The sequence below is a fragment of the Thermobia domestica genome, chromosome 3 (assembly GCF_964235325.1).
Source record: "Thermobia domestica chromosome 3, izTheDome1.hap1.1, whole genome shotgun sequence".
Classification (NCBI taxonomy): Eukaryota; Metazoa; Arthropoda; class Insecta; order Zygentoma; family Lepismatidae; genus Thermobia; species Thermobia domestica.
In genome coordinates, this window is record NC_137456.1 from 210,852,623 (window position 1) to 210,878,535 (window position 25,913).

A 25,913-nucleotide genomic window follows, 5' to 3' on the forward strand; every position below is an offset into this window, starting at 1 on the left:
CCACGTTAAATTTAACTTACAAATATGCATAATTGCAATTATAATGAATATTTATTCAAAGTAGTTTACCTAAAGAAAAGAAATGAAATGAAATGAAATTTTTGAGTTTTACGTCCCACGTTATGCCGGTTAGGCTAAAGGAGACGGTGATGATGAGTAATGAATGAAATGGTGGAATGAATAAAGTGGGAGGAAACAGGAGAACCCCGAGAAAACCCACGCACACGGTGTTTGTCCACCACAAAGTTCACTTGGCGGGGGCTGGGATCGAACCCGGGACCCCAAGCACCAGAGGTGAACGCTCTACCACTGAGCCACCGCGGCCCCCCCTAAAGAAAAGAAGAGACTTACTAAAAATTAGGTACAAAGTTGAATAACACAAATAAGCCATTAGTAATACAAGTATACATTTTCCGTAACTCGTAATTTTCCACCTTAAAACAAATCTAAAATCGGTTTTATTTCCTGTTAGTAACCTTTTCGTGGTAAATCATCCGCAGCGGAATGATGTCCATCCTACAGCCAAGAAATAACTTGCTCGTCTACTTTGAGCTGGTCTAGCGATAGGCCATTAACATTTATGAGCAACAAGTTAGACAATATTTGAGCACTCTGTAAATTCATAAGGGGAAATCCCCGTTCGCACTCTGTCGTGGAAATTAATAATACTTCTACCCGATTTCTGCAGCTTCTCATCGACAATCTACTTGTTAGACTTAAGTCTGATAACGATTTTATTTGGTCAGGTTTGAAATACTCAGCAAGAAGTATCATTTCTCTATCACCATATAACATCATTTCCATATCGACCATGTCAGTTGGCAATGTCGACCCATGTAGAACAGAACCTTCATCTACCACGCCTTTGATAGGGAATCTTGTGAATAAATTATCAATTAAAGCCTGATAAACTGATTTGTTTATATATTTAATTTTTGTAATTACACATGAAGGTTTGATACCATTACCAAGTTCCCTCCCCCGTCTAGAAAGCGAAAGGGAACGAGGTTCCTGGAAAGTGTTCAGAGTTGAATGGGAATTTCCCTCCTTCTTCAACTTCAATTACCACACTGATGTTTGCCATGTGCCAAATTACGATGAATTTCAATTAAATTATCATAGTATAATTATTTCCTTGTTGAATTATCAATACTTTTCAGTGGAAAAAAGGATAAAATTTCAAAGTTCCAAATCAAAGTAAGTAGACCAACTTAAAGGGAAAAAGTGTAAAATTTTCCATACAATTATGCGTACAATCCAAACTTCAAATTTCCGTGCAACTAAGCTTACAGTACAAATTTTATGGCTATTTTTCTCACAACTTTATGGGCTGATTGCTCTGTGCTGTAAGCGCTCCTAATAATAAACATAAGCTTCAGCAATGGATATAGCAGAAAGCAATGGATATATGAAGCCAAGCACTGTATTTTTTCTGATTCTTTTTCCTTTAATAGCATCGATCGTTTTCGATCATTTTTACAAACCAACTCACTACCAATTTTCCATATATAGAAAGTCCCCCCCCCCACATAAAAGAGAATTTTAAAAATTGCTATTACACATTCTGTTTATTTTCAATAAAGAATTAATACACTGAATTTCAGCTCCGTAAGTTTAACGGCGTGCGAGATACTCATTTTTTTGTTTTCGCAAAAATTCGGATCCTCACTACCTCGTTAAGATATTATGCATTATAATAAAAGCAATATAACATCCCAATTTGGATTAAGGCCTAACTATATACCAAAAGTAATTTCATTTGACTTTGCAATTTGACCGTGATGATCAGGCACACATAGTTACATTCAATTTTTTATATAATAATTTATATATTACAGTGATACAAAAATGTATTTTTTCCAGTAGTTAGCTCTAAAAACTCACAGGTCTCGAAACCCAAGTTGTAGTATAAGTCCTATTGTTATTATTACTATTAAAAATATCAATATCCAAAAGTGCCTGAAGTTCTTTCTTCACTTGTTTAGATATACTCACCTCAGGTAAGTAAACAGAAACAAGTGGAAAAGAAAGGGAAATGAAGGTCTTGAAAGTAAAACGAAGACAAATTTACCAGTCTTCAGAAGATACTGTCTACAATGCAGTGAGCAGAGAGGGTCGGTAGATCATACTGAGTCGGTGGCTCGCAGTGGGTGGTGGGTCGCAGTGGGTCACGGTGTGTGGTGGGTCGTAGTGGGTAATGGTGGGTTGTGGGTCGCAGTGGGTCACGGTGGGTGGTGGGTCACAGTAGGTCACATGCTGTTGATCCACGACCCACTCAGAAAACTTTACCCACTGACCCACCGACCCACTGACCCACTCCATCTCTGACCTGTACTGCGGGACAGAGACAAGCTGGCTGCGGCTAAATTATTATCTGGGGAACATTCTCGTAAGAATCCATGTGTCTAGTGGAGCTCGAGCAAGGCACCATAACGGTCGAGGCGTATCGTGCACTGCTTGCAGACTACGTACACCCCTTCATGACGACCATGTTTCCTAACGGTAGTGGCATTCTCCGACAAGCATGCCACAGGGCCAGGAGTGTGATAGTGTGGTTCGAGGAACGCAGGAGCAAGTTCCAAGTGATGTGCTGGTCCCCCAACTCGCCGGATCTGAACCCAATTGAACACATTTGGGATGTGATTGAACGCATCGCCCCCTCCCCGGAATTTACGGGAATTAGGTGACATGTGTGTGCATATGTGGTGTCAACTCTCTCCAGCGAGCTACCACGGATCATTGCGCGCATGCCAAGACGCGTCGCTTTTGTTATCCGTGCCAAAGGTCGACATACTGACAATTAGGTAGGTAATCATAATGGTCTGGCTGATGTGTGCGTATATTTTGTCTCGACTCGAATTTCGAGACGTCTCGACTCGAATTCGAGTCGAGTCGAGACAGAGACATATTTTTGAGTCGAGACACTAGTCGAGACAACGTTTTCTCGAGACGAGTCGAGACAGGCTTAAATCTCGACTCGACTCAACTCGTGCGCATCCCTAGAAATAATATCACAGGAAAACCAGTAAACACTACTTTGCCTGACACTTCTGCCATTTTTCTTTTCTTTCTTTCTTTCTTTTTTTTTTTTGCGTGCCGTACAGGTATGTAATAGGACTTTTTAAATATTTCAATATATTTATTTGTTATATTTTTCATAAGTAGAAGCTTTGCTTTGTTATAATTAAATATAAACTAATTATATACGATTGTACAGTTATCCTGTATCACATAGTGTCTGATGAAGCCAAATGAGTTAGTTGGCGAAACTGTAACACGTGTTGAATTTTAACGAAAATATATAGTTTTGCTCAGCAAATAATTAGTTTATATTTATTTGATGTTATTAAAATAATTTATTTGTTTTATCTTAAACTATTCCTTTATGCGATCCTGAGCTATTTTGCAGGTACAACGGCTATTTAACGGTTAGGCTGATTCGTCTACTATTAGCTATACTTCCTTAGTCTTGCGAATCTGAGCGTAGTTTTACTGCTTTGCGCCTCAAGACTTACTAACGAAGTACAATATCTAAAATACGTCGGAAGAGCGTACACTGGGGCATTATGTCATGTACACAACAACATACTCGATCAAATCGATGTAAATGTTCTTGTGAAAACTTTCATTGAAAGATCGAATAATTTCAACTCATTTTTGTGTGAAACTCTTTTTTCCTTTCTGTGAAAATATAGCTAAAACTATGATAGTTTAGAAATAATCGGCGAGTCGAATTCTATCGACTAGTTCAATATTGTGAATTCCACATTTCGTCTTAATGACTCATACAATCCGTCACCGCCATTTATCTTAGTTGTGTCTTAGTTGTAAGCTCAAGTTCGTTCAGGAAGAACATTTAACATTAACATAAAATTGAAGTATACTGTACTAACCAGCGTTTCTTATAAAGTATATTCTTTAGTGACTCTTCGCAGAAAGCGTATACTAGGAAAATATTCCGCCTGCCACTGAAAAAAAACGAAACAAATACTGAATTTTAGATATATATGAAATTTTAGATGTATATTGAATTTTACATATTAAAATGGTGCTGAATGTTGCTTAGCAAATGATATTTACAAAATTATCACATTGGTTTAAATAGTATAGTGATCGGGGTCATTATTAGGTAGTCTGTCCTTGATAACTCTCGTGCGCTCTCATGTGTTTATATAGTCCCTTTTACACAACAATTGGTCATGTAATGATTATAAGCACTGAGCATACTTACAAACTAAATAATTTTTTAATGGTTGTTAGCTTTATCGGAGACAATCTGTAGGTTTTGGGAGACGGTGGTCGCCAAATGACGTGGATTGAATACTTATAAACTATAATGTTGATGAACCTTGATTGAATGATGATTTATTGTTTGAAATGCTGGTTTTTATACTGTTACGTAGACTATTTTGGTTTTTAGGAAAGCACTTGTTTACAAATGGTTTTCGTTATAAAGGAAAATATGTTTCCCTTTCTTAAAATAATTACCTTGAAAGTGCTTATATAACATATTTTGGATTATTACTGGAAATTTTATTTACGTTTTTCTTTTTTCTTTTTTCTTTCTTTCTTTCTTTCTTTCTTTTTTTCTTTTTTCTTTTTCTTTTTCTTTTTTTTTTTTTTGCAACAAGGTCATAGGACTTGTTTTTGCCCTGGGATTAGTTTCTTAGTTTTGTTCTTGGTTTAGTTTCAAAGATATGTTTACAGATGAAAGATCCCAAAATTCACGTGAGTATAGAAGATTTTTTAATTTTTTTACTCCCTATGTCCTTTAGAACATGATAATATATATCTTACATATATACGTAATACATGGGAGGAAACTTAATACATGGAAGTTCCCCGGGGTTGTAATACTGCAAATTATGGATGCGCTAAAATATCAAATAATACTTCGATAAAGTGGATACTTTCAAATATCTAGGATCAATATTAAGAGACCAAAACCATATTCACGAAGAAATTAAATGTCGACTAAAAGCAGGAAATTCCTATTATTATTCAGTTCAAAATCTTATATCATCGCGAATTCTGCCGAGGTATTTGAAGCTTAAAATACCTAGTTATATAAAATGATAATCATGAATGTTGTTCTCTATGGTTGCGAAACATTTTCGCTTACTCTGACGGAAGAACGTATGTTGAAAGTATTTAAGAATAAACTCCTGAGACGAATATTCGGACGAAGAGGAACGGGAGCGGGTAATGACGGAAACTTCATGACGAAGAATTACATTATTTATACGCTTACAAAACATTATTTGAATAATCAAATCTAGGAGATTCAGGTTGGCAGGTCATGTAGCCAGAATGGAAGAAAGTAGGGTCGCTTTCAAAGTTTCAATTGAAAGTCCAATTGGAAAACGACCATTAGGAAGACCTACGAGCAGATGGGAGGACAATGTTGAGATGGATTTCGTAGAAATAGGAATACAAAGTAGAAACTGGATCAAGTTTGCTGAGGAAAGAAATCAATGGAGAGCTTTTGTGAACGCGGCATTGAACTTCTATTGGCCATAGAGGTAGTTAGTTAGTTTTAGCTAGTAGTCAAATTCCTTCTTTTCTTTTTTCTACCTTCCACTTAATATTCATTACTGCATGATTTGAAATTGTTGAGTTTCATTTATGCGTTGAAGCATAACTCCTCATGATCTTAGTTCCGTGCGAATTGTCAGTCCACATCTCCATTTGCACCCCTTCGTGTAATTTTAGATAATTTGGAAATAATTCGTGATTCAATTTCTGAGCTCATTAAATTGACGTGACATTAAATTTCTGAGCTCTAGACCTTACGTGATAGATAGACTGTTTAGTTGGATTTCAATCTCTTTACTTGCAGTTTCTCATAATCATCGTGACATATAATATTGATCCCGTATTTCGATTTTCTTTTTATCTTTAAAAACTTTGAAACATTCTATTTTATTTTTGTAAAAAGCGAAGTAAGATTTTATTTACATCTGCACAGTATTAATATCAACACCACCATGCCGAGAAAAGGTTGGAAAATTGACCGTCCAGAAAATTGGAGACATAATGCAGGTTTCCGTCACATCTATTATTGACAATCTAAGGAATTATTTCTGGAAAGATATAACGAATTGAATACTACAATCGAGTTGAGTTGTGTTATCACAGGAAATGCCACTTTAAACGTGAACGGATTTCTTACGAATTTTTACGCGCGATGAGAGGTGGTTTTATTGTTTTGATCCTTATGCAACAAGATATACCGAAGAAACATAGTGACAATCCAAAATAAAGAAAGCAAAAACAGAAATATGTAGTTAGGGCGTGTATTTAGTCTTCTTTGGTAAGTAAGGCATTTTGTATAACGATATTGTTCCTACAGGAAAAAAAAAAAAAACTATAACCGGTAATTACTACATACATGTTCAGAAAGATACACTACGAACAAAATTAAACTCCAAAATAAATGAATCAATTAAAGTACAGTGCCATACTCTGTTTAGGCTCTCAAAATACAAATAGTTCTGCCTATTTTGAGTTGTTAAAGTAAGAATATGCTCTAGTTGCTGATTTTTGGCAGCTATTTTTATAGCTAAAAAGAAATGTGAAAAATATTACACTTACATGTAAATCCTTTCTATGATCACAACATTATTGTGTTCAGGAATCCTAATTGCTTTTATCTCTGACTCATTTAAATAATCTGTACTGAAAAAAAATGAAATTAATATTCTTTTTGCGTCTTTAAAACAAAAGATACAGTCTACAGCGAAAGAAAATAACACACTGGGTATACACTTTCTATACGAAATATTCTATTTCCTTTGTGGATGACTGTGTTAGAAAGAAAATGTACTATTATAACCCCAGTGCATAATAAAATTTACTTTTATAATAATAAGCTTGAGAAATAATGTCACATTTATGGAAATATCGTTTTTTGTTTGCTATCTACTTGTTTTCCTTTCCTTTCCTTTCCTTTCCTTTCCTTTCCTTTCCTTTCCTTTCCTTTCCTTTCCTTTCCTTTCCTTTCCTTTCCTTTCCTTTCCTTTCCTTTCCTTTCGTTTCCTTTCCTTTCCTTTCGTTTCCTTTCCTTTCCTTTCGTTTCCTTTCCTTTCGTTTCCTTTCGTTTCCTTTCCTTCCTTTTCCTTTCGTTTTCTTTCCTTTCCTTTCATTTCCTTTCCTTTCGTTTCATTTCCTTTCCTTTCATTTTCTGAACTTACCTTGACTTCATAACTGATTCCGATCTTCTGTATCAAAGGCAAGAATGCTTATCACTTAGCCAATAAGTTTTGGTGTGTGTGTGTGTGTAACGGAAATGCCTAAATATCTAATAGGGTAATTTGAAAATATCTTGGTATGACTTACAAAACATCGATTTATCTATAAAAAATTGTAAAATTTTTCAAGTCTTCTTAACACTAATAAGTGTGTTTGATACAGTGATGCTCTGAAAGCCTTTTGCGTCATCGCAAGAACTTGGTTCCTTTAGGTTTATGTCATTCTGCACCATCGTCTGAAAAGAAAATTGAAGTCCACCAAGATGTTTTTCATTTTTCTGAAAAAGGTAAAGTGTAGTAGATTCAAATTTTGTGAATAAGACGCATAAGATGGGAAATCACGCCCCAACTTATTGATTTTAATCATTACAACTAAATCTATTGTCATGATGGAAGATGTTTCTTCTTGGATAAACTTAGATGTTATTAAGTTTATCTTCCCCTGTAGTTGGCCCGCAATGTTTTCGCAGTGTTCAGCGATGGTAGTTTTGGAAGGTGGAAGATAATAAGAAGGATATCTTTTTCATCCAAAAATTGAGTCCATGATCTTTCTCGTTTTACAAATCGGACATACAGCGCAGCCTTTCTTTAGGTGGAGAATCAGGATGTTCTCAGTATTTTGACTGTTGTTTCATTCATTCTGGAGCATAATAAAGTTCTCATGTTTTATCGATGATTATAAATAGACACAAAATCATTTTCATTTCTCTTAAAACCGATCAAGTTGTCCTTAGGAATTAACATTCTGATTTGTCTTCGGTCAAGTGAGAGGAGTCTCGGTGCTTATTTTACAGGTAGTTTCTTCATTTGGAATTTATTATTCTGACAACTCTTAGGTCAAAATATGACATGTTCATTTTCATCATAAACGCTCAGAGCTTCTGCAATCACGTTTAACGAACGATAGCATAAGAATTTCACTGTTTCGGAGGTCATTTGGAGGTCAATGGTTGAATAAAGAAAGTGGGATGGAACGGGAGAACCTTGAGAGTAACCACGCACACAGTGTTTGTCCACTAAAAACCCACTTGACAGTAGTTGGGATCGATCTATGGACCCAACGCGTAAGAGGTGAGCGCACTACCGGATCCAAGATTTGTTACATGAAACACTGTGAAGGAAAGAAATCAATTAGCGAAGATAGGCGAGTAGCACAGAGGGTTAAGGCACCAAATGCTATGGGGCGGTAGTTATTATGTCAACTTCACTTAACTCAGCTTTAATATGCATGCAAACAGGGGCGGATCCAGGACCGACTTCCTGAGGGGGGCGGTGAGTTGTCATACTGCTACTTTTAAGGGCTCCAAACTTTGTAAGAAAGTTTCCTCTCCTGGGGGGGGGCGATCGCCCTGATCGCCTCCCCCCACTGGATCCGCCCTTGCATGCAAATTTACTAGCTTATCTGTCCTACTTTTAAGCGCGTAACGTTCCTTTTTTGGACGTTCCAAATCTGGAAATATTGTGTTGATCGGTTTTCGTCATAAATACTTTTAATATAGAAAAGTAATTCACGTGAAATATATTTACGACGTTAGAAGGCACATCTCATAATTTATAAAAGGTATAAATAATATAATGTATATATGTACTGTATGTTGTACGTTTATAACATGAATAAAGGTTTGTAATTTTATTGATAGAGGCCGCGATGGCTCAGTGATACAGCGTTCACCTCTGGTGCATGGGGTCCTTGGTTCGATCCTAACTCGCGCCAAGTGAGCTTTGTGTGGACAAATATCGTGTGCATGTTTTTCTCGGGGTTCTTCCGTTTCCTCCACTTTCTTCATTCCACCATTTCATTCATTTCTCATCATCACTGTTTCCTTTAGTCTAGCCAGCATAACTGTGGGATGTAGAACTTAGGGATTTCATTTCATTTCATTTTTGGAGTAGTGACTTCGACTTTATTCAAAGTAAAGTCAAAGTTTGGTTTGGAAAAAATCATCGAAATTAATTTTATTTCTTCGGAAAATTCGATTACGTCATTTTAGTATTTTAGTTCTTCTAATGTCATTTTAACACAGCCACCGAGTTATGTCACTGCTTGTGAAGTATTGCTTAAATTTGAGCTTTTGTACGGGACAACTGCAGTTGCTTCCACTAAAACAGTCGCCACCACAGTCAGCTGTCTAAAGCAACTTTCAGTACCAGGCATTCCTGAAGAAGAATTGTGTTAAGTGGAAGCATTCGTATGAGGACACGGCAGTTGACGCCACCGCACAAAGTTCTAATGTATCTTCTGAAAAAAAATCTTAGTTGGAGTACTGATTACAGGTGACAAATGCACAATTGTTTATCGCTTAAAATGCACTTTATTTTACATCCTATACTGGAGTCCTCCAACGTCTTAAAACAACCATAGGCTCTTCATATATTCTATGTATATTACAATGCGGTATCATCCCTGTGATGAACGCATAAGATACCAATATCAGATTGTTGCCTGATAATACTGATCTTTCTGTAACGTACAACGTGTGCCCATGGAAGCTAACTAGTCGTCTATTAAGTTTTGTTTTATGTATATTAAGCATATATTAATCATCCGATTTTTAGCCATCCTTATTTGCCAAATAAAGTATTTCTGGATGTATGTTATTATTGAGTTCAGTTGATTTTGAGTTTAGCGTCCCTTTCAGCAGTGCGGCCATATGAGACGGGACCTACTGATTAACGTGGAATCCGAACCACATGAACTTTAGCCGGGAATCGAACCCAGGTCTCCCACGCCAAAGGTGCGTACGCTAACCGCTTAGCCACGAAGGAGATTATTATTATTATTATTATTATTATTATTATTATTATTATTATTATTATTATTATTATTATTATTATTATTCAACCAATAAGGAAAGAAGTATAGGAGGAAAATACGTTGTTGACAAAACCAAACATACTTCGATGGGATTCCTCGTGGACAAGTAGTTAGAACTTCGCTGTCTATGCAGAAGGCCAGGTTTGATTCTCGATGGTAGGTACTGCGGTTTGAAAAATGAAATGAAATGAAATATTTCAGTTTAACGTCCCATATTTATGTCCGCTAGGGTAAGGAAGACAGACGATGATTAAAGCAAGTGAGTGATGATGGAAGAATTGATGGAATGCAAATGTTGGAAGAAACGGAGTACCTCGAGAAAACCCACGGAGACGATGTTGTCCGCCATAAACTTACTTGGTCGAGGATCGAACAAGGAACCTTACGCCACAGAGATAAGTGTTCTACCACTGAGCCACTGTGCTCTTTAATGTGGTTTGAATTAAAGCTACGGATCTAAGTCTAATATAGCCTAGTAGCCTTCGTGCTATATCTTTATATATATATATATATATATATATATATATATATATATATATATATATTGTGTTCTGACAACCCCGTCTCACTACAGAAAAAATGTCTTGGCTTGACATTTGATGTGCAAAATTAGCACAAGAGGGAGAGTAGAAGCCTTTCTGATCGTAATCACTCACCTGGGATTTCAAGTAAGTTCCTTTTCTTGCACTAGAAGACCTACTATTTTACATTTCAATTAATTTTGTTTTGCTTTCATCTCAGTGCTGCGAGATTCCGTAAGCTTGTTTGTTTTTTATTTACGTAAATGTGCGACGCTATGTTTGTAGAAGTAGCAGTTTGTGCAGACTGCAGAAAGCTTTCATTTTTAAGAAAAGTTTAATGTCCCACGATTATGCACTGGGGCTGAAGGAGACTGATAATGAAACGAATGATTATGATGGAATAACGAAAGAGGGAGGAAACGAGAGAACTCTGGGAAAAAAGGGGCCATGGTGTTCGTTCATCACAAAACACTTGGGAACAGTGTACTTATTACGTTACGACCCAACAGCTTTTCAACTTGACAATAATTACGGGGAAGGTTCTAGAATGCTGGCCCGCACATATAAGTAAAGATAGTTTAGTGCCCAGAATGGTTACTTTCTTTATCGAAGGTCAATATCCAATCCACGTAGTAATGCCAAGTGAGCGATAGCGGCTCAAGATTGGTTAGTATCCAGGTTGATTACTTCAATACGATTCAGTAGGGATGAAGACCAATGTTCTAAAAAAAGCTACCATAATTACGTATACATATATTTTGGTTAGGTTTGGTTCATTTTCGTTCACTTGCATAGTACATAGGTTTGGACCGACGAGGTTTATGGAACTTAACCCGGGAAGGGGTTGAACAGGGACGGATCCCTCACGCCAGAAGTGAGCACTAGGGTGGGTCATTTTGCCACTTTTTTTTCGGAACGAAATGTAATACCTGGCAAAAGTGGCCCACCTACATGGACATTACAGGTTTAGATTTTTTCTCAATTCGGATAATATCTTCTGTGAGAACTATTGTCTCAAAGTTTCAAAATTTCACTGAAAATTACAAAAAATACCAAAATTGTTCATTATTTTTAGTTATGTTAAAGCAAACTTTTTTTGGTTTGTACATGCCAGATGCTATGAAAACTGACATTCATGTCAGAAAATGCCAGTTATATGCCCCTGCGGTGGGATAGGGGTGTCTCCTCTGGGGCCGGAAAAGGGAGCAAATTCAGTACAATTAAGCGTTTCTACAGCTATTTTGTCCTTGTCTTTTTCTTCGACTGGTGGTTCGTAGCGGTAGCAGAGCATTGGTATTTTAAACCATGACACTTCCACTTCTCCAACTCTCAATATCACATCGCTCGTCTCCAGCACCGATCTGTCTAACTCAGCGTCGCAGTCAGGAACGAGTCGGATACGCTTCGAATTGGGCGCAATTTCTCAAGTGCTATATTTTGTTACTGTTGCCTTCAGCTTATATGAATTGTCCGTTGCAGATAATAGTTTGCTAACCACTATTTTCGCATAAAATACGCTAGTTCCTTCTTGATCAAAGAGGTCCCAGAATTGGTTGCATCGGGTCAGTTGATTTAGCAGTAACAAAACAAATGAAGAAAAGCGCTTAACGTTCGTGTAAAAGGCGTAGACATGAGTTTCCTTTCTCAATCATCTGCTTCATATGACAGCCAAAATTTTAGTGGCAATGAAGCACACCTTGAAGACAAAGCAGAGGATAGCTCTTCTAAGGAAGAAACCAAACCCAGAGACGGAACATCTAAACCGAAGCTAGATTTGACTGAAATTGTTATGATTGCTCAGAGATACAATTTAAGCGAAAGGGCTGGTCACATATAACATCAACTGTACTTCAGGCAGCTTTAAAGGCTGGAATGGTAACATCTCAACAATATAGCGACATAAAATCTGCTTTAATTGTGGGCAGGAACAAAATAAGCCGTGCGAAACTTAAAGTTGATCGGAATTTAAAAGAAAGTTCTGGAAATGATGATTCCATTAAAACCTCTACTTTGATGGTCGAAGGGCAAACTAAAACACACGCAGGCATCATTAGAGAAAAGCACTTATCGTTGGCCACGTGACACCGTCCTCTGGCTCTGCACATGACGAGTCCACGGCTATTTACGAGTACATCAAGAACCAACTCAAAGTTGGCTTTTGAAGTTGAGGTTCTTGGGTGTGATGGAAAAAACACTAACACTGGTTGGAAGGAAGGTATTCTTCGAAAATTAGAGGAACTAACAGGATAACCTATGCAATGGGCTATTTGTGTGTTGCATTTTAATGAACTTCCGTTCCGAGCTCTCTTCACCTTATTCAAGTTCTGTTCTTGCACAGGTCTCATAGGCTTAAAAGTATCTGACTGTGAAAAGCTTCCAGTGATGCCATTCAAACCAATAAAATGTGACTTACCTCATCATAGTCCAAAAGAGCTGAGAAAACTCAGTAAAACCTGAGATACTTGTTCCAGATATCTCAAGCCATTGACTGCGGAGCATGCCTTCTATGATCCCTAGCAAACTAAACAATCTCGCTGGTTAACTTCTGCAAACAGAATTTTAAGATTATATATTGCACCAAAGAAACCAACCAAGAAATTAGTAGAAATTGTGACATTCATACTTACAGTCTGTGTGGTTATGCAATACCATGTCAGAGCAGTCTTCCATTGCTGATGGTCCTCGTCACGTCTTTGGGACCATTCATAGGTCTAAATACTTACCTAGGGAATACCAGGCTGTAATCCGTTCATCCATTCAGACGAATGCATTCTTCGCAATTCCAGAGAATGTTCTTGCCATGATGACTGATGGTCGGCTTGCTGTCCGACAAGATACATTACATAAGATTCTTAGTGCTCGAGAATACGAAGCAGGGAATCTTCATAACTCCATTAGATATAACATCATTCCCAGTCTGAATTTTGAGGCGAAAGATTACACTGAAATGATCTTTTGCGAAAGCACTGATGTTTCAATAACTGTGCCACCAGTTCTAAGGACGGTATCAAACAAATAGCTCATGGACAAACTTTCACTTCCTGACAACACTGTGTCAGAATGGTCCTTCACCGTCTATCCGTGCCACGGTGGCAGTAGAGCGGATAGTGAAATTAGTCACTGAATCAGCCTCTCGAGTAGGTGGCAGTGATACTAGGAACGGGATGATCAAATCAACCTTACTCTCTAGACAAGCTGTGTGTGTAAATTTCAATCAAAGCCCCAATTTGTAACAATTTTTCCTACCAGTGACGATCGAATTAGTTCATCCGGCCTCACATGTGGCTGGTTGGTTGGGTAGGGCTGGCGGAGGAGCCTTATGTGCACCCATCTCCACGTGGTGGGTTCTGGGTCGCTTGGCCAGGCTATATGGCCAGGTGAGCGAGTAGCTGCAAAACCGCTTAACTGTACTGAATTTGCCCCTTTTCTGGCACCATAGAAGGCACCCCAATCCCCCCAAGGGTATAGGCCTATAACTGGCATTTTTATACTTGAATGTCAGTTTCCATAGCAACTGACATGTATGTAACCAAAAATATGTTCACTTTAACATAAATAAAATTAACGAACAACTTTGGTATTTTTTGTAATTTTCAAACTTTGAGGCAATAGTTCTCACAAAAGATATAATCCGCTTTGAAAAAAAATCTATACCCATAATGTTCATGTGGGTGGGCTACTTTTGCCAGGTATTACATTTCGTTCCCAGAAAAAAAGTGTTAAAACGCTGCATCCTAATGAGCACTCTATCACTGAGCCACCGTGGTCCTAGCTCTCATTTCATAAGGTAAATATCATATAGTATTGACTCTTGGATTCAGTGATTTGAAACTATTGGAGCATTTTGAAATTACACAAAGGTATATAGTTTGCATAAAATAAATGATTATTTGTAAGTAAGTAATCGAAAAAATATCCCATGTTGGTAGAGGAACGTATCTTCATACAGAGTAGTATAACACGGTCACGTCCGTAACTAGGATGTAGGCCAGCGGGATGTCCTTTTCAACCATCCCCTTTAAAAACCCTTTTCGACCATCTTCAGGTCTTCTTGAAACTTTGAGTTGTTTGTTGGTATGTATATATGAAAGTAAAGTGAGCTCAAGTTAACTTCCACAAAAATTAACTCATTCCCTTGCCTTAGTAGTTTGAAATAGATATTAGTAATACAATTTTGAACAGTTAGTAATGTGCGATGGTTCTAGCTCATGACGAACTGCTTCCTTGAAATCTCTGGTTAGTTCATACTAGGTCTAGAAAATGTAATTTTCAAATTAAAACTTTTTTCATCGTTTTGGATACAGAAATTTGGAATATAGGTATACATTCCCCCCTCCCCCCATCTGCGTTGATATGGAAAATTGGTGTGTTTGCGATTTGTATTTGTCTTGACACTTGATTTGGTTACTAAACCATAGTTTAAAGCCGTGAATATGCATTCAAGCCGCCACGAGAGTCTACAACGGACGTTAAAGCAAACGCCTGTCGTGGGTTCGAATGTCAAGCAGTTGTTTTTAATTTTACCTTTCGTTACAGTGAGGCTATTATAGCATTGGAGTGGGTTCATTGGTAAAAACTTAAAACAATTTCTGAATTTGAACTTGAACAGATGCTATAGATGTTATGAGATTGAATGCATGAGATTCAGAGTTCTTATCGATAAGTAATAGTAAAGATAGAATGTGGTTGCTACAGCAACTTGAAGACTACATAATAGTTGGTAACTGAGTATTTTGGTTGTTTTACTAATGGTGGTTCACGGTATGATAACCAGATTCCATCAATCAAGTACTTGTATTATTACATTTTTTTACGTTACAAGCGGGGCGTAAAACTGAAAGATGTTTTACTTTGTTTAAATGTGTTTTCTTTATACCTGTGCCCAACCTGGCTCTGTAACTCTGTACTAATGGGCCTAAATTCCCTAATGTCACGAAGATAATTGGGTCTAATTCCCTAATTGGTATAGTTTAAGGGTACTGTCATAAAATTAGTTCCGTGATATTGGTGTGTACAGTTCACTATTTCAGATAAACTGCGTTAAATAGCATAATCATTATATTGGCATTTAGAATACAAGACGCCTTTTCAATTCTTTACACATAATTTATAATTTCTACTTTACGTTAACTATATTGTTACATTGTGTTTTAGTAGTCTGTCTGCCTGTATTCTACGCTGGTCTAATGATTTCCATGTGGCCTTGGTGCACGTGGTCCCTCTTTCAGTTCTCAGTGGGAGAGTGGAAACAAATTACTTCCATAAACGCGTTCACTTCTATTAATCATCCATCTCTATTGGCCTAAAGGTCGTAGCTGTGCTACATGAAAAAAAATAAAAATAATTTTTAATTCCCTAGTTTGGCTTTCGTGTGCTTGCTGGAGTTGAAAGAACTTCAATGGAAGAGTAAGTTATAGAATTTATAACTAGTTTAATCAGTCGGAAATTACTCCGATTCCTTGAGTTATTCATTCGGTTATTAGTTTGTGTTTCTTCATAGTATTGTTTCACTATTTCTAGAAGGAATTAGGTATTAACAAAACAACTAATACGCAAAAACCCACTGTGCTAGGCTTTATTTGATTCATTTCGATTATTTCTCCTATACCGTTTAATGTGTTTTGATCCCCAAAGGCGCACACTTCTAGTGTTTTGTTTTGCTTGAGACTGCAGATTTACCCTGCTGTATCCAGATGGAAGACGCAGTAACTCTATGGGTTCAAACGAAACTTCTTACGAGAGGGTGGCGGACTTTTCCAGATATACAATCCGAGCTTTTTATATTTGAGTGACGCAATACGCGAGTTGCACTAAAAGTTTCGGGAAAATGATAGAACGCAAGAACGTCAAAGTACAACAATTGTTGTTATTGCTTTTCAAAGTACTCCCCCTGTGCAGCATTGCATTTTCATGCGATAGAACCACATCTTGAAACAGCTATGCCACTCCAAAGTTGGTACCTGTAAAACCTACAATTTGTATGCCTCGATGGCTTGTTCTGGAGGTATATAAGCGCTTCCCACGCAACATGTTTTTGATTGTTGGGAACAAAAAGAAATCACTGGGGGCTGTCAGCGGAATAAGCCGGATGTATCATGACTTCAACATTTTCCTGGTTCAGAAAATCACTTGTGGCAGCTGCTGTGTGCGAGCTGGCATAGTCGTGATGCAGAATGATTCGACGGTTGAACTGTCTGCTCACATTCAGTTCTTCTGGTAGACTTATGGCTGTGCAGGGGCGGATCCAAGACGGATTTCTCGGGGGTCGGTGGGTTGTAATACTGCTACTTAGAGCTACATTGAAGAGCTCCAAACTCTGGGATGGGTTTAATTTATATATAAAATAAGAAAGTTTCCTCTTCTGGACCCGCCCCTGTGGTTGTGTACCATTCTGCATTGACTGATCTGCGATTCTCCAATGGGGCAGTTACAATATGACCTGATTTACCAAAAAAATATGCAATCGTTTGTTTGGAGGCACTGCGTGCATAAATCATAAAACGTAAGTGCTCTTTTATCAGGTCCATTTTTGATCACGACCACCTCAATTCAAACTGGTGCCCTGCAACGACAAAGATTCTGAGTTATATACGGTTTTGCATTGAACAAAGATGACAGTTTATAATTGCAACAAATTCTAACAGATTACATTTAGATTACGTTGTTCCCAGTACGTGACTCCCGAAAATTTCAGTGCAACCCTCGTGTAATATATATATATATATATATCTATATATATATATATATATATATATATATATATATATATATATATATATATATATATATATATATATATAATATGAAATAAGGGGAAATATTTTCCTGGCAAGGCAGAAATTCTTTAACGAGCCGGCGAAATTACTTGGGAAGAGGGGAAATCTTCATAATCTTACGAGTCTTGGTGGAAGCTCATGTGATGCGGATTCCACGTTAAGCTCTAAATCTAAGTCTCACATAGCCTTGGAACTCAATTGGACGCTAAACTTCAAATCAACCACGCTTGTGTAATGACTTGTGGTTTTTTAATTGCGAAAGATTGGTAATGTAATGTACAATATAAGCATTTTCTCTGTTAAATAAAACTAAATTTTTATCTTAACATCCCAGGATTATGCACTTTAGGCTAAAGGTGACGAATCATTAATGAAAGTGAGTGAGTGTGAAAGTTATCGAAGCAGTTATCACGTGTAAAACATTGCATGCGCTAGACATTAGGTCATCTGGGAAGGTCGCGTTTTCTCTGTGATGGCGCTAGTATAAATCATTCCCTTATATTTATTTCATTTAACAGCCCTTTCTCATTTGGCGGCGAACTGCCGCGCGCGGCGGCGGTTATTCTTGGCATTAAACAATTGCGGAAAACGACACGAAATGAGATACAAGTGTCTCTGAGTCATAGGCGATACCCAACAACGAAGTGTGTATGAGTTTTCTATTTATCATTTGGCTGAATTCAATGTTGCATTTCATGCTAAAATCTTTACTTTATTTCGTACTTTAAAGACCAAGTTTGATGTAACAGTTTTAAATTCTTGCGTGTATATGTTGTACACTAGCATCTTACATGTAACCTTAAGAATCATTGCTCTTTCTTTAAGAGATGAATGAGAACGTTACATTGCTCTTCATTAAAAATGCAACACTAAGAAGGCCTCGTTGGAAGTCCAAACTTGCATTGTGTGGAGCATGGAAGGTTAAACAGTTCATTAACGTAAGTGCCATGAAGAAGCACCAGTTATGCCTCTAGTGACAGCAAGCGAAGGTCAGTCAGTCATTTAAATGATAGGCGAAAGTTAGTGTGGCGTGAATGATTACACAGTGTAGGTATGGGATACTAGAATGCAGTCGATTACGGAGAGAGAGGATATTTCCTTTCCAAACTAATCCTACTTCTGTATACAGCATTCCATTGACAGCATTCACATCTCTCGCCCGTGGCACTAGGCTGGATGACGCCATGTTGGTCAGGCACACTGTGTTAAGATGTGTCGTGTCATTATGTGCCTGTTCATGTCTCCTACGCATTGACGGACATTTGACCAGTCAGCGGTACGTTAACGAGGGTTGGATTCTATTGTGGTCCCTTTATTTCAGGTCCTACTGGATATTTCATTTCTCCAGGATAACGCCCTACACTACCTCGCTGGATACACTACACTACACTACACTACACTTTCTCTGCTTCCTTGTCCGGCGATATCCTTCCATCGCTCGCCTCTTAAACATGTCAGATCGATGATTGCACAATACTTCTCATACCTGCGAACTTCTCTAGCTACAGTTGATGAGTTGTGACATCGGATCGAAGACGCATGGCTTACCATACCCAGAGAGAAACTATTCTCGATGCCTTGCCGTGTTGCGCCCGTTCTGGCTGTTAATGTTGGGCTCCAGACAACTGACCATCGCCAGTTCTGCTCCGCTGTCACCACGTTGTCACACAACGAATGCAGCGGTGAATTTAAGCATATTCTACACTCACTATTAAGTACAGGTCTAGGAACTTTGATGCAGCTACCTAGTCTCCTTCTTGGTGTTGCATTTATAATGGCAAGACTGTGTAGGAATCATCTTGTAAGCGAACTTGTTTTCGGCTGACACCATATTTTTAATTGTATCGACATTTAAAAAACAACTTATCTGTTAATTAAAATGTACAAGTTGTTGTTTCTGGAAAATCCTATTCAGGCCTTTTGTGGTAACAACTTCTGCATTTTGGAAGAGGACACTATTAAGGAAAAGAGTGAGGTAAAGTCGTCTTTATATAGTACAAGCAATGGATGATAACAGCTTAATAAATGATGTACGTAAATCTTGTTTGAGTTTGAATACAAGATTGTACATGGTTGTGCATTTTGCATTATTATTGAAGTGCTGCAGATAACTTACTGCAAAACGTATGATAACCGTTTACAGTAATATTGTCACATACTGATTTATTCTGTATGAAAACGAAAAGAGTTTAATACATGGTTAACCTCCGTTGTGCCAATAATTCTAAAATTAACGCTTGTCACTTTTCAATACTTATCTTCGCAGTAGCTTTCCAACCAATTAGCTGGAAGTCCATATTTCTGGGACACGCTGTAGGTAAATACATTTCTCTGGACAGTTTGACTGCTCCGAACTAAGTTTTGAAAAGTGTAGTATTGTTAATTTTTTATTATTATTGGCACAAAGGATTTGAACCAAATTTTAAACTATTCAAACTATTTTCATACAGAGTGAAACTGAATGAGACAACATTATAGTTAGAATGTATCACGCATTTTGCAGTCTGTTACAGCACTTCAGTAATGGTGCACTATACGTACAATCTAGATCCTGCATATGTAAAATCCATATATTACAACAGGATAATACGTATGCGATATAGGTAAAATCCATATATATCATTTATTGCATACGTCCAATCCGTATATTACAAAAAGGCAATACGTATGCGACATGCGTAAAATCTGTATACTTCATACAGACAACCTATAAGCTACATACATTCAATCCATATATTACATATGTCCAACCTGTACACGACATACGTATAATCTATATATTTCATGCGGACAGACTGTAAGCTATATATGTGCACTCTGTATGGTATATACGGATATTCTGTATGCTGTATTTGGACAAGCTGTATGCGACATAAAGAAATTCTGTATAATACATACGTACAATATGTATACTGTATCTAGACATACGTATGGGGCATAAGTGCAATATAGATGCTGTATCGGTGTTGAACGCAAGAAACATACGTACAGAACGTATATTATGCTCCATCCTGATAGTCAGTGTGTGTCATCATTATTAACCCACGTGCTACAAATGGTCCTGACGTCACAAAGCTAGATGTTACCTCCGTATATACTTGTTATTGCAGATGACGTCACATGACTGACGTCCTTACACTTATACGGACAGTACGTATAACACATACTTTTTCAGTTATACGTTTGCTGCAGGATGTTATATACGGTTGTACGTTAAGTCCAAAAATTACAGGAATTACGAATGTAACCTACGTTTTTAAGTACGCCACCTACATTTTTTTCTCAGTGTATGCTAAACGGAAACTGGCGTAGTCGTGTGAAGAATGATACGACGATTTGGGTTTGCTTTACACAAATCTCGATGACTTCTGGGAAATAAATTGTGTATACCACTCACTAGGGATGATTCCATACCGGGACCAAGTACCTGGAGAAAACCTATATATCGTCTGAAAGCTCTTGGCATGATAAGTACGAAACCGTTTTCCAATCACGGGCAAATCAGCAACCTGACCCTATAAGAGGCCAGTTCGTTATATGTCACCTTCGTTATATATTTGTTCAATTGCAAGCACGTTATATGCAACACTGTGATATTTACACTTGATTGACAACACTGAGAACGTAGAATGGTTGGGAGATGGTCACACAACGTCTTTTTGCCATAGTGTCGTGTAATGTTTCTGCCAAGCTTGGTGTATAATCGTCTCATCGTACGAACCTGTTTCACACCCTCTCACTTTTACAATTGGTTGGCAATACTGACAAACTGGGGTCCTCGAGAGAGGAATACGTCCACAATATATTTTCTCTAGTAACGAATGGCGTTTATGCCACGTTACATGGATATACATCCAGTGGTAGAGAAATCATCTGCCACATTGTATTTACAATTTGTTGGCAACACTGACCAAATGGGTATGTTTGGGTGCAAAGTGATTTTACCAAACTCTTGCCCGAGCCACGTTCTAACAATGAGCCAAAAAGGAACGTGATGGGCTAAGGTGCTTAGCGTGATGCATCGTAACATTCATTTTTAATTATGTCGAATATGCCATACATATGATCAGAAACATCAACAAACTGGCCCCTTGCGGGTTTGCCCGTGATTTGAAAACGGTTTCGTACTTCTCATGACAAGAGCTTTCAGACGATGTATAGGTTTTATCCAGGTACTTGGTCCAGGAATGGAATCATCCCTAGTCAGTATTTACAGTTCTTCGATCTTGTAAAGCGATGGTTGCCACATGTCCGGTATAACCGAAAAAAGAACCAAGTTTAGTTTCCTATAACGATGTAGCATACCAAATATGACTTACCTTGGTTGAAATTTGTCAGTAATTCATTTACATCTATTGACATGAACCTGTTTTTGAGCTTCGGTCAAGTTGTGTTGATTCAGCGGGTTGAAAGTTTCCGTACTTTAAGACGACCATGTAAAATCGTATGTATTGATTTCATTACAATGTTCAAAGATGCCAGAATATCGTAGTATACCACATGTCGATTTCTCTCAATCATTTCAAGCAATGTATCAACATTGCTGGCGATAACAGACGTGGATAGACGACCTTCATGAAATTCATCATTGAAGAAATTTCGACTACGCTGGAATTATGCACAGTCCTATTAGATGTGCTTCATCTTCTAAAACCCAATGGATATTACTCAACAAATAATGCTTCACGTGCATAAAGACCAAAAGCTGACTGTATCCGAAATCGTGGATGAAACTCATGATATTATTATTAAAGATTGCAAAATCTCACAAAAAAAATTGTGGCAGAGATTATGGACATTTCTCGGGAACGTGTCAGTGGCTTAATTCATTATGACTTGGGCATACACGAGATCTCGACAAAATGAATTCTCAGATATCTGTCAGTAGATCAAAAGTGTGAAAAAAAGAGCAAGGGAAGTCATCTCCCATTTTGACCGCAATGACGACAAATTTATGTTACGAAGAGAAACCTTGGACAAAAATGGTTATATCACTACGATCCTGAAACGAAAAATAGTCAATGGAGTAACAGCACTGATGTTTTTTTTTTTTTTTTCGCTCCAAGAAGTCTAAGAGACAGAAGTCGGTTGGGAAAATGTTTGCAACGTTCTTTTGGGATAAGAATAGAGTCCTATTAATAGACTACTGCCCAAGAGTAAAATATTTAATGCAGATTATTACTCAAAAACTTACAGACAAATTGAAGGTGTAACGCCGCGGAAAATTGAAAAAAGAAATTCTGATCCTTCAGGGCAATGCCGCTGTCCATTGAGCACTGCAAGCACAACTGATACTGCGTGAGTAGTGTTGTAAAACAACGTTTTCTTTCTGTGAAGTTTTTTTTCAATAAAAAACATTGTTCTTTTTCATGTTTTTTTTTTCAAATGCCTGTTTTTTTCTGGCAACTATTATTTATTGATTTACGTCGCAGATTATTGAAATAATCAACAAAACTTGAGTGGAAGCCCTCGTAACTTACAAATCTTTTGCTTCTTTGCACCTATATACTAGCAAAATTGTGTGATTATTCCTTTCGGCCCCAGGTCATTTTTGGCGTTTTCTTACATTTCCAGTTAATGACTTATTGCTCAAAAAACATTCATTCGATTGATATGGTTAAGGCCTTGTTTTTTAGAAAATGGATGTGGCTATGTTTTGGTGTAAGTTGCATTGCAGTGTTGCCAATGGGTGGGAAATTATTGAGGGAAATGTAGGGGTAAACATTTACAAAAAAATCCCCAACCGAATTTCAAAATTTTTTGTATCTAGTACCACTGCTGCTATATGGGTTCAAATCTCCTAAAAAAATCTTTGGTGTATTGACAAGGTACAGTGAAATCCTGAAGTCGCTTTCTTCCATCCAAAGAGGGAAAGAAAAATTCTGTCATACACATGAAATTTTGACACTTTTTACGCCTCACTAGCAAAAACAAATATGCCGGGGCTACAGCTTCTCTAATTATCCTATTGAAACTTTTTATGGTGCGTTGTGTAGGCTAAAGATGAGGATGTTAGACACTGGTACGTTTGTTCGAATATAGCCAACAAGAAGGAAATAATAGAAATGAAAAAGGGATTTTTTCCAAAATTTGCCCTAAAATCTGGAATTAAAATTTTCTGTAGCTGGCAACACTACTATCAGACACACACAAACTATCTTAAAATAAGATTGGTATCCCTCTAATATATACTACAAGTATTGTGAGGATATCTAATAAAGTAACCATGTCAATAAAAAATATCTCATTTTACCATTAAAAAAATCACAGTTATCTTCCCAATTAGAGAAAAAGATCTACTGTACTTCCCCTAATTATCCTATTGAAACTTTCTATAGTGCGTTGTGTAGAGCAAAGACGAGACTTCCAGATACTGGTACGTTTGGTCCGATATAGCCAACAAGAGGGAAATAATACACAAAACATATAATTTCCCCCTAAAATATGGAATTAAAATTTACTGTAGCTGGTAACACTGCTACCAGACAAACGCAAACTATCTTAAACTAAACATTGGTACACCACTAATATATCCTACAAGTATTATGACGATATTTAAGGAACAAAACTTCTAATTACCAAAAATATATTACTGTAAACAGAGAAGTAAGGAAAAACTACAAAAATCAAGGGTTAGAACCTAAATACGAATTTTTCGTGCGTTCCCTAATTACCGCATTGTAACGATCTGTATTTGCGTTTGTTAAGTAAGGACAAATGTTCGATTGGCGTAAGTTGACTTGCACTCGGACGTATAGGTACGGATTTATAAACAAAAATTTCGAATTTTTCCCCAAATTTAGGAAAATTTTAATTTTCCTAATTGGCAACACTGCGCACAGGCCCGTCCAATTGAAGTCAACAGTTAGGTATCCATCCGAGGTATCTACCTGGCAAGTATAAGGAGGTCTTTCTACAACGAAGGAAGCTACAGGGAAAAAAAGAAGTAAAGGAAATTCGAAATTATAAAATTCTAGATTTTTTGACTGGGGTGAAATTTGAGAAGGAAATTCGACACCAGAAGAAAAAATATGATAAACTGTAGTCCAACCATATTTTGCAAGAATAATATCCTGATATCATAATTAGAGTCCACACAGGAGCGGATTAAACAAATGACTCACCCGTGTGTGCCACTTTGGCTACCTGGGCCACCAAGTATACATTTGATTACATTTTTTTTTACTATTAACTCGTGTTGTTGTTGTAGTTATAGTCTCGAATAATAATAATATCGTTGTTGTAAACAATAACTTTATAAGGAAAATTTTCAATCCTTTTTGCATCTTAGTTCCAACACTGTTGGTGAGAAATGCAGGTTGTTTCAAAATGAATTTTGGGGTTTTAGTCTTCGTAGTACTTATTATATTTTAAGTACAATTATAAGCAATGCATCAAGTAAAAGAGCACCTCAAACAGTCTTTGCTACAAGTGTTCAATGTGAGATTCATTTGTCACACTGCACACATCTAGTTGAGAGGCGAAAAAGGCCCATAAACTTTCTGCCATATGGCACAAAACACATTCAATCAAGGGGAGTCTCGTTTCAACTGTACCATCTCCTGAGGATTTGCTGACGGCGAGATACAAACATTATGAGTGTTCACATTAGCTCTTAGGTGAAATGTCGATTTATCACTGAAGACGACACGATCCAGAAAATCTTCATTGTTATGCAACAATATTTCACTTGCGAAATTGGCACGTAAACCGTAGTCCGTAGGCTTTAGACCTGTAGCAATTGTAAACGATAAGGACGTAGTTGCAAGCGTCTCCTTAATATTCTTCACACAGACCGTTGCACTGTACAGATTCAGTCTTTATTAAAACACAAAAAACTTTCTGCTCTCTAGTCTACATCTTTGCTACTTGCTCTTTCTAACGGCAGACAGAAGCAACTGTTTGAGTTGCTCTTTCATTTGATATAATATTTATAATTGTAAGTTAATTGTAATAGATACTACAAAGTTTCAAAACCCTAATATTAATTTTGAAATACCCTGCATTACTTCAAATTGTGTCATCCTATATTCATCTCTTTTATATGCATGTCATCAGGGCCAGTCCTAGTCAATTTGTCGCCCGATGCAATGGCATAATTTGCCGCCTCCCCCTTTCTCCAGAAAGAACAAATCTTAAAAGTAATGATTTTAAGTATGCTACTCCAGCATGAACAACAAAGGTGAGGGTAAGTGCAGTTGCACTCAGAAAGGCTTAAATACTTACTGAAAATGCAATCCCGTTGTGTCTGTTTTTTAAAAAATTAATCTATTATGTTAGTAAAAGATAAAGCAAACACACCTGCAGAGGAAAGATGGTAATCCTTTTTATAGAATTCACTATCGAGCTTCAATCTCAATGTATCAGTTTGCAATTCCAGTGCAACTAGCTCTTTTATCTTTATTTCTTGATTTCTCTTCAATATCTGTTAACATTTTTTTTAAAAAAAACTTGTTTCTATCTTCAGTTTTAAGGAACTTGTTTCTGACAAAAACAAGACTAGTTGTCATATCAAAACTGTGATAACTTACTAAATGGAACAGATATTCAC

At 37.2% G+C, this 25,913-nt stretch overlaps 1 protein-coding gene across 1 annotated transcript in view; it reads right to left on the reverse strand.

The window, feature by feature from the left end:
- Positions 1–6,678, reverse strand: part of LOC145681573 (uncharacterized) — a 69,728-nt gene extending 63,050 nt beyond the window's left edge. Inside the window, exons 1-2 of the mRNA XM_081753208.1 lie at positions 6,595–6,678; positions 3,894–3,968 (exon numbers count right to left, since the gene is read on the reverse strand). The gene's annotated coding sequence lies outside the window, so the exon portion shown is untranslated. The remainder of the gene's footprint in view (positions 1–3,893; positions 3,969–6,594) is intronic.
- Positions 6,679–25,913: the final 19,235 nt, after the last annotated feature.